The following is a 15,400-nucleotide window of genomic DNA, read 5'->3' as shown; positions in this document are numbered from 1 at the left end:
CTTGACATTCATCCATATTCTGCGCCGTGAGGTTCCGAGGCCTAAAGGATGTGTGTGGCATTCAGGTTAATGCACACATTTTTATCTTTCACAATTGTATATTGCTCCTGTTCTAGAACATTTAGAGGTTGCGTAGTGAAGCTGTTCTTGTACAGTAGGATACATCCAGTTTTTAGGCCTCTGGTTGTTAAAGGAATTTGGGTTCTCTTCCTCACACAAAGCTGTGGTAAGGATTACTTTCTTTGTCCTTTTAGTGCAATTTACAAGTGGTGGTATTATTGGCCTCTAATAGGTTAGGACAGGGATACGCTAGTTTGGTCCTAAAGAGCCGCTGTCCTGCAGAGTTTAGCTCCAACCCTAAATAAACACACCTGAACAAGCTAATCAAGGTCTTCGGGATTACTAAGGCTATAGGCAGGTCTGTTTTTTTCTTCAGGGTTGGGGTTGAACTCTGTAGGACTGCAGCTCTCTAGGATTAAACTTGCCTACTCCTGTCTTAGGAAAAAACCTATGGGGTTTTCCAAACTCGGTCCTTGAGGGCCGGTGTCCTGCAGAGTTTAACTCCAACTTGCCTCAACACACCTGCCTGGAAGTTTCTAGCATGCCTAAGACCTTCAGTAGTTGATTCAGGGTTTTTTTGATTAGGGTTAGAGCTAAACTCTGCAGGACACCCGCCTTCAAGGACCGAGTTTGGAGACCCTAGATGTAAAATATCTGCATTTATGTTCCACAGAACAAACAATACCATATAGGTTTGTAACATGGATGTTTGACCGAACATCACAGCTGTGGCATTATTAACACTATATATGACCCTGGACCACAAAACCAGTAAGTAGCACGGGTATATTTGTAGCAATAGCCAACACTGTATGGGTCAAAATGATCTATCTTTCTTTTATGTCACAAATCATTGGGATATTAAGTAAAGATCATGTTCCATTAAGATATTTTGTACATTTCCTACCATAAAATATATCAAAACTTAATTTTTGATTAGTAATATGCATTCATACGAACTTAATTTGAACAACTTTAAAGGCAAATTTCTTAATTTTTCTTTTCTTTTTTTTTTTTTTTTTTGCACCCTTAGCTTCCAGATTTTCAAAATATTGACCTATCCTAACAAACCATACATTGATGGAAAGCTTACAGTTGAGGTCAAAAAGTTTACATACACCTTGCAGAATCTGCAAAATGCTAATTATTTGATCATACAAGATGCATGTTACTTTTTTTTTTATTTATTTAGTACCGACCTGAATAAGATATTTCACATTAAAGATGTTTACATATAGCCTACAAGAGAAAAGAATAGTTGAATTTATAAAAATGACCCTGTTCAAAAGTTTACATACACTTGATTCTTAATACTGTTGTTACTTGAATTATCCACAACTGTATTTTTTTATTTAGTGATAGTTGTTCAAGAGTCCCTTGTTTGTCCTGAACAGTTAAACTGCCTGATCTTCAGAAAAATTCTTCATGTCCCACAATTATTTTTTTTTTTTTTTCAGCATTTTTGTATATTTGAACCCTTTTCAACAATGATGTATGATTTTGTGATCAATCTTTTCACACTGAGGACAACTGAGGGACTCATATGCAACTATTAGAAGACACTCACAAATGCTCACTGATGATTCAGAAGGGAAAACTGTGCATTACAAATGTTGGAAAATTTTGAACAGCATGATGTGTACATTTTCCTTATTTTGCCTATTTTTTTTCCATTTAGTATTGCCCTTCAGAAGCTACAGAGGACAAAATAAGTTATGTTTACCCTAAACTTCAAATTCAAAAAGTTTTCACCCCCCTGGCTCTTAATGCATTGTGTTTCCTTCATCAGTGCGCATTTAAACCTTCAGTAATCGTTGCATATGAATCCCTCAGTTGTCCTCTGTGTGAAAAGATGGATCTCAAAATCATACAGTCATTGTTGGAAAGGGTTCAAATACTGAAAAATGCTGAAAAACCAAAGCATTTGTGGGACCTGAGGAATTTTTCTTGAAGAACAGCAGGCAGTTTAACTCTTCAGGACAAACGAGGGACTCATGAACAACTAAAAAAAAAAAAAAAAAAAAAAAAAAACAGAGCTGTGGATCATTCGGGTGACAACACAGTATTAAGAATACTTAATGGGGTCATTGTTATAAATTCAGCTATTCTTTTCTCTTGTAGACTATATGTAAACATCTTTTATGTAAAAAAATATCTTATTCAGGTCAGCACTAAATAAAAAAAAGAAAACATGTATTTTTTATGATCCCTCTTAGGTGTAAACTTTTGACCTCAACTGTATTTATACATATATTTATTCTTACCATTTAATATATTTTTAATGTATAAATCTCAGTTTCAGAAAAGTGACCCTTTTGTCTGCTTTTGTGGTCCAGGGGCACATATTGTGCGAACACAAACAGGTTCAAGCATTCATAGAGCAGCTTCTTGAAATCTCAGAATCTTGGGCAGATCCCCGCTTAGTGACTGGCCTGAGAGCAGCGTGTAATTATCATTTGCACTTAAATGATCTGTTAATTGAGACAGACTCGCGATCTGACAGGGACGACCAACAGGGAACTAGTGCTAAGCTAACAAACAGTTGCGCCTACATTTGCAATACTAACACAAACCACTAATCTGAGAGAAAACATTGCAACAGTTCTGCTAGGCCCCTGAAGAATGAACCACATGCTATGGCAAATCATCTAGCACACACATGGATCTGAACAGTCTGTTTCACAAGAATAGCAATACTAGAGTTAGTCTAAACCACAAAGCAGTCGCTTCTTGCAAAATGCAACCCAAATTTTCATAGACAATTCATTAGCTTATGTTATTAAAGGGTTAGTTCACCCACAAATGAAAACTCTGTTATTAATTACTCGTTCCAAACTCTTAAGACCTTCGTTCGTTTTCGGAACACAGGGCCTTGAACACTGCAGTACCCTTGCTGTCTATGAAGAGGCAGAAAGCTCTTGAATTTCATGAAAAATATCTTAATTTGTGTTCCAAAGACGAAGAAGGTCATACGGGTTTGAAACAACATGAGGGTGAGTAATTAATGACAGAATTTTCATTTAAAATTAGCACCCGTTTTTATAAAATCTATCAAATATGTCCAATTACAACAGTAAAACACCCTGCAAATGTCTCTTTACATGTCTTTCATCCAAGCAAGGCCATCCATCTCAAGCAGCATGTGTTTTGACAGATATGGTGATGTCACACCTGGGGAACGAGGTGCTGATGGTGATTCGATGTGTTGGAGGTCAGATTTCTTACTGATGTTTTGTGTCAGCCGGTCAGCGAGGTTAAAAGCTTTGTCAGCTACGAGAATTACGACGTGCTAACTGGCCATCCCAAACGTACCTTTGAATCAAGCTGTCACATTTTCCAGAAGAAGGCCTGAAAGCAAAGAGCAGATTCCTGACACTTAAGCAAAATGTTACTGACAGGTCTGTAAACACATTACTTTTAGTGTCATGATCCATTAGTGGGAAGCTAGGACTTAAGATGTGGATCCTCTTTTCTGATTGTAGATTCCAAGTGGTCTAGTTTGGCTTCTCCTGCAATTGAAATCCATCTACAACTGTTCCGTTTTAAACAATACATGGATTTTAATGTAATTATTACATCTTCAATGATGATGTGCTGCACCCTGGTGGTTAGGAGAGGTATAGCAGGCTCCACACTGTGACGGTGACTCACTGTTTCGTTTTATGACGATGGGATCTCCCCTTCCTCCCTTCTCACCATCTGTCTGGGAATTCTCTCTTCCTGAAATTCCCCTAAACCGTTTCTCTCCCTCCTTTCCCCCTCATCTTTTCTAAATTTAAGCTGCATTGCTAACTAGCTTTTTCACTATTAGTCTGCAGTGACACATTAATGGCTACCAAACAGATAAAAATCATGTATGCAACACTGCTTTTCTCCTGGTAGCGTTAAAGTTTCACTAGTTACATTTACGATTATGGGAATTGTGTCCTACTATATTCATATCCTTGGGAGGGAAAAGCACCCAGCTAACACAATAATTAATAATTAAGATACAGTAATATATTAAAATAACATGGTAAGACACCGCAATTTGTAATATCAAGGAGCAAAACAAGTTGTTTTGTACAGCTAAAAATAACCGGAAGCCAGACCCATAACATTTGTAAATGGCTGCACCCACTCTTACGTACAACAGCATTTTAGTGCCACGTTAAAAAAATAAAAAATAAAAAAATCTAAGATTATGATTAAAGTCGAGAATTTCGAGAATACTGTCGAAATGTTTCGAGAATAAAGTCGAAATGTTTCAAGAATAAAGTTGAAATTATGAGAATAAAGTCGAAATGTTTCGAGAATAAAGTCAAAATGTTTCGAGAATAAAGTCGAAATTATGAAAAATGTTGAAATGTTGAGAATAAAGTCAAAATATTTCAAGAATAATGTTGAAATTACAAGAATAAAGTCAAAATGTTTTGAGAATAAAGTTGAAATATTTAGAAAACAAAGTTGAAATTATGATAATAAAGTCAAAATGGTTTGAGAATAAAGTCAAAATTATGAAAAATGTTGAAATTACAAGAATAAAGTCTAAATATTTAGAGAATAAAGTCGAAATGACGATAACTAAGTCGAAATGATTAGAGAATAAAGTTGAAATTACCAGAATAAAGTCAAAATGTTTCAAGAATAAAGTCAAAATATTTAGAGAATAAAGTTTAAATTACGAGAATAAAGTCAAAATGTTTCGAAAATAAAGTCAAAATTATGAAAAATGTTGAAATGTTGAGAATAAAGTCAAAATATTTCAAGAATAATGTTGAAATGTTGAGAATAAAGTCAAAATGTTTCGAGAATAAAGTCGAAATATTTAGAGAATAAAGTCGAAATGATGATAACTAAGTCAAAATGATTAGAGAATAAAGTTGAAATTACCAGAATAAAGTCGAAATTACTAGAATAAAGTCAAAATGTTTTGAGAATAAAGTCAAAATTATGAAAAATGTTGAAATTACAAGAATAAAGTCGAAATATTTAGAGAATAAAGTCGAAATGACGATAACTAAGTCGAAATGATTAGAGAATAAAGTTGAAATTACCAGAATAAAGTCAAAATGTTTCAAGAACAATGTTGAAATTACAAGAATAAAGTCAAAATGTTTAGAGAATAAAGTCGAAATTACCAGAATAAAGTTGAAATTACGAGAATAAAGTCAAAATGTTTAGAGAATAAAGTCGAAATTACCAGAATAAAGTTGAAATTACGAGAATAAAGTCAAAATGTTTCAAGAATAAAGTCAAAATTATGAAAAATGTTGAAATGTTGAGAATAAAGTCAAAATATTTCAAGAATAATGTTGAAATTACAAGAATAAAGTCAAAATGATTCGAGAATAAAGTCGAAAAGTTTTGACGAATAAAATCCATTAAAGTTTTAATATTTTGCATGCAAATGGCCCAGATTGGGAGCACCAGGAGAAGTTGCTAGGCCCCCCAGAATTTATTTGAATATATGTGGGATTATTACCAAAAATGTTTTAGACTCGCAAGGACAGTATGCTTGGAAATAACATTTCATTAGGCCTTTGAAATGCATGCGCAAAAGACTTTATTCTCATAATTTTGACTTTGTTGAAAAAATATTTCAACTTTATTCTCAAATTATTACGGCTTTATTCCTGAATCTTAAGTTTTTTTGTTTGTTTGTTTGTTTTTTAAATGTGGCACTAAAAAGTCATCATACTTGGGGAAGAAAAAAGAAAATCCTCTCTGGGTCAAAATGACTGGAACACAACATGAGGGTTATTACAAAATATATGCAATATATCTAAAACAGCAATGTCTCATTTTAATGTTCCTTCTCTCCTCACAAGGTCATTTCAGTCGGACCTGAGCTCTCTGCCCTTAACATGCAAGTCATGAGGGTCAAATCCTGAGCTTCAGGGCTAAATCACAGTATTGACCCTACAGGGACAGGGACAGGGACAGGGACAAAGACATGAAATGAGTCACTCTGAGCCCCTCTGAAAAGACAGAAGAACATATACTGTGACAGCCATGTGTTTGTGTGACGTCCATGCCAAAACTCAGTCACTGAGTTGTATTTTTTGTTTCTGAGGACTAAGATTTCCTGTTCAGAGGACGACTTCTACATCACGGTTGGTCCCGAGTTAATTGGAATAAGGGTTAGAGGGTCAGCGCTGAAGAAAGCACCTCTGCTGCTTATGTCTGGCTTGAGAAAACTTGAAAAAAAATCCCATTTCAGGCAACTGAAAGAGTTTGAGAGTGAAGGTGATTGGCAGTCCTGCACTTCCTATCTCTGTGGCGGGCTATCAGATGGAACAGGAGCCATTCTGTTCTCTAGAAGAGCACAAACAGCCTTTGGATGGGTTTACAGAGGCAATACGGTCAGGTTTTTATGTTGCACAAGGTGCCAGTGTGAGCTGTCCTTTGAGAAACATGAAACAGAGTCTCAGCAGAGGGTTATATGTTCAGCTGCCCTTTTACACAGGTCAGGTTTTTGGGTCATGTTCATTTTGATTGAACATGTAATCATTAAGTAAGCAGTGAGGAGTCATTCTACACAATCTTAATAAGCCAACAAGTCATACAAACACCTTAAATAGTGTTTTTTTAATCGAGAAAATGTCATTAATGGGTTAAAGAAAAATCTTACATTAAGTTTTATACCAACCTGCAGTCTGTCATTTTAGTTATTGGGTCTCATTTATTAACATTAGCAGAACAAATTTACGTAAACTGCCTGTAAATTGCCGCAATTAAACTTAATGACTGTTTACGCAAAATTAGTTTTATGAATTACACAGAAATCTGTTTAACATGTTTCACGAATGAGGTGCGATGTGTGCGTAATCTAATGGTTTTGGCATCAAGACAAACGATAGAACTGAAACGCATGTATTAAATACATGCAATATATTAGTTCTATAAATATTATGAAACATTATAAATCACATTATTTCATATTTATAAACATTGAATAATAATTCAATTTATTTTGCATTAAAAACCTATATAAAATTAAAATTAAATGCGCATTTAAACAATATTTAGAAATTAAAATTCAATTTTACATTTTTTATTAATTAAAAATTTAAAATGTATGAATTAAATAAAAATACATGCATTTATTAATCATATGTATTAAATACACAAAATATATTATTTCTATAAATATTAATAAACATTATAAATCACATTATTTCGTATTTATAAACATTTATAATAATTCAATTAATTTTGCTTTAAAAACATAAGAAATAATAAAAAAAACAACTTAATATTTAAGAATGAAATGCAACTACAAAGAAAATATTTATTAGAATTTGACATTTTTCATTAATTAAAAAGCTTAACCTAGAAAGATTGTATAAATTAAATGAATTTATATATTTATAAATTAATGTTTATATAAATATGTTTATATGCAATTAATAATATTTTTATAATAATCATAACAGAAAATTCCATTTATTTTTCTTTTTTATTTTATTATTAAAAAATTAAACTTAAACATTTTATTCATTTAATATGAATGTATTCTATGCATTAAATACATGCAATATATTATTTCTATAAATAGTATTAAACATTATAAATCACATTATTTTATAAATATATAAATATTGTTATTTTGCATTAAAAACCTAAAAATGAATTTAAACAATATTTATGAATGAAATGCAAAGAAAATATTTATTTTAATTTTAGTTTAATTTTCTCATTAAGATAAATGAAATATCAATGAACAATTATACATTAAATTAAATTTATATTAATAATAATAATAGAAATAATACAGAAATATTTTTATTATTTTATTTTATTACATTTATCTTGCATTTAAAACCAAAAAATTTAAATTTAAAATAAAATTTAAAATAAATACTAATTTAAACAACATTTCTAAATTAAATACCAAATACAAAGAAAATATTCAAATAAAAATGTATGAATTAAAGTAAAACATGCAATAAATTATATTTGTATAATATAACAAAAAATATAATTTTAATTTAAATAATATTTAGAATAATTCATTTCATAGTTAGTTTTATTGTGTCAAACAAAAATTATAAATAATATTTATAATAATTCAGCTTCTTTTCAATAATTAACTTATAACAGATTATTTGTAAATTAAATGTACATCAAATATATACACAAATATCCATTTTAATTTATAAATATTCTGAATATAAAACTCATTTCACATTTAATTTGTGATTTCTTTTAAATTCACTTTTCCCCCATTAATTAAAAAGTAAACACAACACAAAGTCACATGAGAGACTCACCTAAGCCCATCACAAATGTCCTGAGGATGTGAAGATAATGCTGTCACATTGTTAAAAGTTCGACATGGTCATAAACAGAAGCACAGTGAGGCGAGGGTTATCCCGCATCCTCATACAACGGTCTGGGTTTGTGAGTGCCGTCGAGAGGAGGGCGGCTCCATGGAGATGAACCCTCAGCGGGCTCTCAGAGTGAGGGCCACTTCAGCGCTGTCTACTCTGCCTCTCACTGCCCCCTCCATTATCAGCATCAATTGATGGCCGCTACGCCACAAACGGCCCCTCAGAAAATACTTTCAGAGAGACACCTGCTGCGAGAGCTTGTGTCTTCATTGAGATCGTATTGATTTACCTATTGATTGTTTTGTAAGTCGGCTGCTGGGGTTCACGGCTGCGGGTTCAAGCCACGATGGCTATTGATTCCCAAGAGTGGCAGCACCACACAGCTCGTCCATGTGAACCGTGGCATTGCTAAGGTGCTTTCAATACATCCAGCCTCAGAAAGAGATACTGGGCTTTTTAAAGCACACACTTATAATAGGAATGAGCAGAGAAGTATACATACAGGTATATATTCCAAGATGCTTAATATCCTTTCTAGACCTTCAGAGAAATCTCACAAATGTGCTCAAATTTGCAGAAACATCAGTGTCTGCAAACATCAGAGACTTTGTTAGTTTGTTAAGCAAATCATATTTCTTCTGAGGACTTTCCAATGAAGACTAACTTGATACGTCGATGAAACATTATGAGACATTACTGAAATCTCAAGAGCTCTGGAAGAACAATAAAACTCAGATATTATCAACATACTGGTGTGTCAACATGTTCATCAAATTTCAGTTGTCATGGGAACAGCAGTCCAGTCATGGACCATAAGCACTAGCAATAAAGACATGGATGAAGAAAAAGAAGAAGAAATTTCTAAATAACAACAACAGTAGTAGTGGTTGTTGTTGTTAGAAATTATGAAAGTGCAAAAATTATGTTTAAAAGAAAAATGAAGTAAAAAAAAAAAAAAAACTTTAAAACAAATATTGAAAATGTGAAAATGTACAATTTTAAGAAGAAATTCTGAAAAAGCAAAAATTACATTAAAAATGTAAAAGACATTCAGAAATGCTTTAAATTATTTGCATTGAAATATTTTCATAAATACTGAAAATGTACTTTACAATTTTAATAATAATAAAAAAATAATAATATCAAAAACTCAAAGTTAAATAATAAAAAAATTAATTATAATAATAAGAAATAAGAAATTCTGACAAAGCAAAAATTATATTTAAAAGGAAATTCAAAATGTTTTAAATTATATGCATTAAAATATTTTCAGAAATAGTAAAAATGTACTTTGCAATTTTAATAATAATAATAATAATAATAAATAAGAAGAAATTCTGAAAAAGCAAAAATGATATTTAAAAGGAAATTCAAAATGTTTTAAATTATTTGCATTAAAATATTTTCAGAAATACTAAAAATGAATTTAACAATTTGAATATAATAATAACGAAAACAAATTACAAATGCAAATAATAATATATATATATATATATATACACACACATATATACATATATTATTATTATTATTAAAATTCTAAAAATGCAAAAAATTATCATTAAAAAAAACTGAAAGTGTAAAATATATACACACACACACACACACACACATATATATATATATATATATATATATATATATTTAAAATATTAAGCAAATATAAAGACATTTATGTGGATCACAATATTTATATGAATACTCCATGAAATTGTACTTTATAATCTGAATAATAATAATAATAATAATAATAATACATACATACATACATAGGATTGTAACTTTCACAAATACTTAACAGTAAAAAAAATAAAATAAAATAAAATAAAATAAATAAATAATAATAATAATAATAATAATGACAGATATTATTATTATTATTATTATTATACTAGGATTATAATATTTTCAGAAAAGGTGAAAATGTACTTCACAATTTAAAGAAGAAGAAGAAAATTGGAACTTAAGAAATATGAAAAATTATGATCACATTAATGAGAATAAGAGCATGTATTACAATTGAAAAGAAAAGTATGCTATGCTTCATAATAGGCTTCATAATATAAAAACTCCATTAATTACATTAATGGATCAGTTCTCCTTGTTGCAAAATAATTTCTCGTTTTAAACTTAAGTTATGATCTAGACATCATCTGACAGTTTTCTTGAGTTTCATCCTCAAATAAACGGATGTACTGAGAGCTCAAGCTTTCAGTGACTGCGCGCACAAGTACACAAACACACATAAATACTGTTATCAAGCTGCAGGGCGTTCATTGACCGACACATACCACATCAAAACGCTGCACCCCCTGAACCCACCGGCCCACATACAAGCCCGTCCGCGCACAGCCATTATTCGAGTCGCCAAACTGAAAAGAAACAGACAGACGCGACGAGCGCGAACCCGTGGAGTATAATTACACAATCACCCTCATCCTCTCTCCCTCCGTCACCTCCGCTTCCTCTCCTCAACCTCATCATCCACTCGGAATGAATGAGCAATTCACAGCTCCTGGGTGTCTTTACACAACCTTCTCTGGAAAAGTGTCTTATCTTTCCGTTTATTTGGGATGGAAATAACACATTTTCCTCACCCAGAGACTTGAGGGAGTTGCCTTTAACGTTTACCTGATTATCATACATATATAGTTAAAGACTTCTATGGCTAGCGTGGTCACGATTGCCCCTACTGGTAAACGGCGTAACTACACCATACGATTAAATTTAAAAATAAAATAAAATAAAATGAAATAAAAAAAAAATGATTCAATTAAATAGTTAGTTGTATATACATGATGATATTTCCTTTATACATTTATTAATATACTTATAAATAATAGATTTAAATATTAAATATTTCAATATTTTACACAATTTATATATTAAATTTATATAAATATTAAATGTTTTAAATTAACTAAATTAGTGGCACTATATTATATTTTGTATACTATAAAAATCTTACTGCAAAATAAAAAACTTAATTTAATTTAATTGTATATGCATGATAATATTCCATTTATATACTTACATTGCACACTTAAATATATTAAATATACTTTTAAAATAACACATAAATATTCTATTTATTTAAATATTAAATGTAATATTCTACACCACTATATATATAATATTAAATTTATATAAATATTGCATGTTTTATGTAAACTAAATTAGTGGCACTTCAGTATATTTTGCATACTATAATAAACAATACAAAATAAAATAAAATAAAATAAAATAGTTCAGTGTATTTACATGATAATATTTCCTTTGTATATTTATTCAAATAATATACTTATAAATATTATATTTAAATATTAAATGTAATATTTTTATACAATTTATATAATATTACATTTATAGAAATTTTAGTAGCACTTTAATATATTCTGTGTACTATAACAATTTTATTGCAAAATAAAATAAAATAATAAAATAAAATGAACTGTGTGTGTGTGTGTTCTATATATATATATATATATATATATATATAGTGATATTTAATCTATATATTTATTAAAATATGCTATAAATTAAAAGTGTATAAACAAAATAATATTTCCTTTATATATTAATATCATACGTATTTAAATATTAAATGGAATATTTTTCACAATTTATATAATGTTAAACATAAATATTAAATGTTTTATATAAAGTAAATTAGTGGCACTTCATTATCTTTTGTAAGTTTTATATACTTAGTTAAATATTTATTTATTTATTTATTTATTTATTTCACAAAAAAAGGTTTTTGGAATAAATTTAAATACATAATATTTAACATGATACATCAACAGAAGTGTACTGTAATATATAAATTAAATATACTTATATCATAAATACATTTAATTATACATTTAATTTGACACTTAAATATATTTTTATCCTAGAACATAATAACATCGCCTACCTGCGGGAGGAAAAATGGTTAATTCTATATGTTTGCAGAATAAATGTAAATGTATAAATAATATTCAATGTACATATATTATTAATTCATTTTTACTTGTATAGATAAAATACCAGGTGACATTTTAATATATTTTATATGATATAATGCTCAAACACAGAAGATTTACATAAATACATACATATACACATGTAATCATGTAAAATACACATACAGACATTATTCATATTAATCATAGTTCAATATTTGTGACACTTATATATATTTAGCAATAATGTAATATGGTTACAGTGACCAATTTAAAAGGGCATTTAAATGTGTGCAGTTCTCTTGGTGCCGTGGTGGCATTATAAACCTCCCTGTGTCCGACAAGGCAAATCAGAGCGTGTGAGGGCTTTTATTATCTTCAGCTGCTTTTATGGCCACACAGATCAGGCGGTGAGCAGACAGCAGAAAATGAGATTGCTGATCTTCTTCTCTGGTTGGTTTGATTTGGTCTACTGAATGTCACAGGTAGACATAAAGACTTATGGGGCCGAAAGAAAACTTTCCAAATTTGAGTTGTAAAACAAGGAAAAGGGCCATTTAATGCTGTACCCTATACTGCAATATTCAGTTTAAAGTAGAACGTTTATTGGAAAAACAAAAACCACAAATATAGCATTTATTACTTTTATATAATGCTTAAGAAAGAAAGAACAAGAAAGTCAAACACTTGATGAATCATCACACATTAAACTTACTAAAATGCTAAATAAATACCATTAAATCAGTTTTCCAAAGGTCAATCCATGTGATCAAAGTGCACTCAAAAGTTCATCAAAGATCTTCCAACACTAAACAACGCAATCCAAGTAAATGCTCAGCTAATCCAAAACAGAAACAAATACAGGCCAATATTTCAAAGGTTTTGGCTTCTCCCACCCAAACATAAGCACTTCAAAGGGTAATCAGCCACCAGCAGACATAACAAAATTAATCAGCTCACTCAGAGGAAGATGTTGTGGTTGGTTGGTTAGGCCTCGTACTCTATAATCCACACTGGAGTTGTGCTAGTTTGTTTGGTGTACCAACTCCCTGTTTGTTCAAACTTAATTGCTTAATTCATTTGATTGGTAGGCAGTCTTAAAGGGCCAGCGCCCACTCTCTATCAAGGCTGTGTCTTAAAGTGATAGTTCACCCAAAAATGACAATTACAGCATAGGCGCATTGGAAATACGTGCCTCTATATATATTTCTGCAAAACTGAAAAAATACCTATATGTACGAATCACTTTATACACGAATTTCCAGTTGAAATGAACACTAGAGGCTGCAAAACTATGATAACTTTGATTCCTTTTCACACAAAAGTATGATTTACACCAGGGGTGCTCAAAGGGGTCCTGGAGATCGACCTTCCTGCGGAGTTCCGCTCCAACCCCGACCAAACACACCTGAACCAGCTAATTAGGATCTGAAGGAGCACTTGATAATTACAGACAGGTGTGTTTGATCAGGGTTGGAACTAAACTCTGCAGGAAGGTCGATCTCCAGGAACAGGGTTGGGCACCCCTGATTTGCACACAGAGTTTTGATTTTAAAAAAAAGCCTAATTTTCACACAGTTACTGACAGAATATTATATTATGGCTGTAAAACAATTTTAACACACTGTGCGATTTGAAAACTGATACTTTTGAGTGCTGTCATCACATATATAGCTTCATATGCATGAGTTTTCTAGTTCAGTTTACTCTGAGAGCTCTGGTACAAACCCAGTGAAATTACAGTTCGACAAAACAGTTCAAATCCGCATAAGAAAGTTAAAATAGCACAGCTGAATCAACAAATGCATATAGGTCTGCACAATAAATCGCATGTGATTGTCAGGAGCGTTTAGTCAGTAAAGGCGGTACTTTGATTAGTAGTAGGTTTCCATCACGTGCATTCAGCTGGAGCGGCAATTAATACACAGAGCCGTAAATCACTGACAAGCTATGCAAAATCACGCTCATAATCGAATGCGATTCATCTTCGATTATGAGCGTGATTTTGCATAGCTTGTCAGTAATCTACCTCAGCTTATGCTTTAAACTATAGGGTGGCCTTTTACATTATAAGGTTACAATTAACTTAAAAACGTAAAATTGTATTTTATATATTTTTAAATATAATAATCAACACTTAACTTAAAAAATGTATGTAAACATGTAAATTGCACATAAGGCAGTTTTTAAATTAACTTATAAATTATAAAATTTGTGATTTGTTAAAATATATTCAGTTACACAGTGGCTGTCATAACGTTTCATAACAGATTAATTTAAACATACATTTAATAATTAAGACTAACAGGTGAAGTAAAATATAATAGTAGCCTATATAGTGTAATATTTCGTGAAATGCTCTTCTCTATACTTCATTTCTCTAGTGAACTAACAAGCTGTGGACACTGATGACTTGCCTGAGGTAAATGAAATGTTACGTGACGTATTATTTCTGCGCTGTTTTGTTGACGTCTTTCCGCGGTTGAAACACTGATTGAGCGATTACATGAGGCATGAGATGTCCATTTGTGTTTATTTGCGTTAAAACTAGTAGTACAGAGGAAGGAATGATCGCGTTCACTCGCACTCAGCGCTGCCATTTTAAAGGACCCTAGTTACATTGCACAAGTTACAGCGTTACGGCGCACACACTGGAACCGGAGCTGATCCGAAACGTTTATACAGCGATCTGTCATGCAGTGTTGCTAAGTCTGTGGTTTTCCCATGAAATTAACAATGTCGTTTTGATGTCCGCAGGTTGAAGCGATGTCAATAACGTCATATTTAGCCCCTGAAATACTAATTTACCCAAGGAACCCAAACAAAAAAATGTGTATGTTATCCCCCTGAACGCGATTTTTAAAGGGGACCCCCCTCGAAATGCTATTGGGCTAGTTTTGAGCAGCAGTTGGGCTTTGTTGTGAAAACCTGGCAACCCTGCTGTCATACCACAGCAGAGACTATTGTCTGAAAAAATGCAGTAATAAGTGCCTGTACCAACATAATAAAACCCACAGTCACGTATTGAAAGTGTGTTTTACCACCACTCTCTGAACATTTCACTTCCTGCCGCGAAAC

General features: G+C 31.4%; 1 protein-coding gene across 1 annotated transcript in view; it reads right to left on the bottom strand.

Annotated features, from left to right (window-relative positions):
• Window positions 1–13,346, bottom strand: part of elfn2a (extracellular leucine-rich repeat and fibronectin type III domain containing 2a) — a 175,585-nt gene extending 162,239 nt beyond the window's left edge. Inside the window, exon 1 of the mRNA XM_051094950.1 lies at window positions 13,283–13,346. The gene's annotated coding sequence lies outside the window, so the exon portion shown is untranslated. The remainder of the gene's footprint in view (window positions 1–13,282) is intronic.
• Between the last annotated feature and the right edge of the window lie 2,054 nt (window positions 13,347–15,400).

Source organism: Labeo rohita, chromosome 22 (assembly GCF_022985175.1).
Source record: "Labeo rohita strain BAU-BD-2019 chromosome 22, IGBB_LRoh.1.0, whole genome shotgun sequence".
In the NCBI taxonomy this organism is placed as follows: Eukaryota; Metazoa; Chordata; class Actinopteri; order Cypriniformes; family Cyprinidae; genus Labeo; species Labeo rohita.
The sequence above is the reverse complement of the archived record's forward strand: the minus strand, read 5'-3'. Positions and strand labels throughout refer to the sequence as shown.